At 43.0% G+C, this 2,238-nt stretch overlaps 1 long non-coding RNA gene across 1 annotated transcript; it reads right to left on the minus strand.

Annotated features, from left to right (window-relative positions):
* Positions 1-788: 788 nt before the first annotated feature.
* On the minus strand, positions 789-1,613 carry LOC115595687 (uncharacterized). The gene is made up of 2 exons (XR_003986753.1): positions 1,354-1,613; positions 789-1,260 (listed from the first exon to the last, which is right to left on the minus strand). It is a non-coding gene; the product is annotated as an uncharacterized LOC115595687 (long non-coding RNA).
* Between the last annotated feature and the right edge of the window lie 625 nt (positions 1,614-2,238).

The raw sequence follows: 2,238 nt of genomic DNA on the forward strand, positions 1-2,238 counted from the left end.
TTAATCATATACTAACCACACCTTTTATACTTTTTAGAAAAGATACTTTTGGCTAATGTACAAAGCTAATGGAGGCAGGTGTTGGGCATGATAGAATGGTCAACCAATGAGAAGGGCCAGAGACAAATCAGGCAATGCCATCCATCATTAGATATTGCCCTCAGGGACGGGTGTTTAAGAAATAGGTGGAGACCCTTCAACATAAAGGCAGGAGCTTCCAGGACCAAACTCAATGCATATTGGTGTTGCTGCCATGAACCTAATAAACTCCTTTGTACCAGACTCTGCGCCTCTCCAGTGATCTTCTTTGAGTGTAATTCCTGACACCATCCTACACTGAAGACCCCTATTTGGTGAAGTGTTGGACCAAGTAACAGAACCCATCTGGCCCATTTCCTTGGGACTCAACAAGTTTGATGATAATGATGTGATGCAATGGTGATAATTATAAATGGCAGCCTGTATGCAAGGCAAACATCGACTAAATACTGGCTAAAGGTACTATTTTGCTTTGCTGGTCTTTTCACTTTTGAAGTGGTGTCTCATAGTGGGTGGGTGGATGCATTGAAGAGTCCACTTAATATAACTAGTGAAGGGGTTGAATTTTGGTTTGACAAAAGATAACAGTAAATGTCAGTGATTACTCTGAGCAAATTCCACTCGCATTTCCAGTCTTCATTTTTTTATGTTTGTTGTTTCCTAATCTGTTTTTTGTGACCATGTAAAATTGCTGTTTATATATGTGGCCAGGTCAACGAAGGAGGGGACCGGACACAAAAATATTTTTTTTGTAGGATCTTTAATACCCCGACTGCCCTCAAACGAGCACAGCATTAATTCTCTAATTTTGAGAGATTTGCTTGTAACAGTCAAATGAAATAAAATAAAAAAAAGTTAAACAAATTCCTTCCAGTCTTTCCTGGATATCTTCTGACTGTCTCAGTACAAAACCAGCTAAACAACCCAAAACACAGGCAATACAAACAACAGCAGTGGCCTATTCCTATGTAAACAGGAAATAAAATACATTAATTAACATGAATACATTTTTAAGCCACTCATTTTATCAAACACATTTTGACAGTACACATCAGTTAACTCTGTAAACTTCATGAATTAAATTAATAAACACCATGGATTAACTTTAATGTACACATTCAGAAAACAAAATCATGTGCTCACTTACTCTAGCTTATAGCTTGAGAGCCTCACACCACCCTGGATGCAGCTCACACGCACGCACGGCTCTCTGTCTCCCCTCTACATAGGTAACAACACACAGCTTCGTAAATAACACTTTAACACTGAAAATGTAACTGTAACTAAGATTTCAGTATACTATATGCCACTTACGCTGACCCGTAGTCGTCTAGTTGGCTCCCGACACACTGGAGACAACAAACAAACCCTCGACCGACGAGAAATAAACATGAAGTTTTCAGTCACATATGTCCGACAGACGGCTCAGTTACCGGTCCGCTCTAACCCTTTGACTCGGTCACGTACTTCCGCTGTGATACACGGTTCCAACGGTTCAACTCTTCACACTCTCTCACAGAGAAGAAATACACGTCTCCGCCATTGTTTTCGTTAGGAAGACGACAGTTCGCGGGCGTTATCACGTCTCATGTGATTTCCTGATTCTCACGAGATTCTCTACCTGGCTGGCCTTAAAGTGACAGTACACATTTTATTAGGGCACAACTAACACAAAAAAACACAGTAACCCCGGTTCACTTGGCTACATTCTCCCCTGCTACAAGTCAACGTCCTCGGTGACTTCTGTATCCCTAGCCCCGGTAAGTTGTGATGAATAAAAGACCATGCCAGCTAACACCTGAGACAGCAAATCTGGACTAAAGGACACTGCGTTGCATGCAGACATGGGTAAGTTAAAAGGGTTTCTGTTCTTTCCTGCTGTTGTTCTCTGGCTCCTACGTGGAGGGGAGATGAGTGTGTCACCACTGACGGTTCCCTTCTTTTCCCTCTGGGGAGCAGGAACAGGTTTCTCCTCTGGCTCCTCTGCAGGTGGAGAGGGAGGTTCTGACGGTGGATGAGAACAGGGCAATGGCTCCGTCTCCAAGCTCTCCTCCGGTATGCCACTCATCTCCTTCCCACGTCCATCCTCACTCTTTTCCATACTCTCAGTCTCCTCATGGTGTTCTGTGTCACCAGTCACTAGATCCACATTCTCAAACTCCTGAGTTGTAACTGGCTCAGCTGCTGGATACGTTACTC

The sequence above is a fragment of the Sparus aurata genome, chromosome 14, assembly GCF_900880675.1.
Source record: "Sparus aurata chromosome 14, fSpaAur1.1, whole genome shotgun sequence".
NCBI classification, from domain to species: domain Eukaryota; kingdom Metazoa; phylum Chordata; class Actinopteri; order Spariformes; family Sparidae; genus Sparus; species Sparus aurata.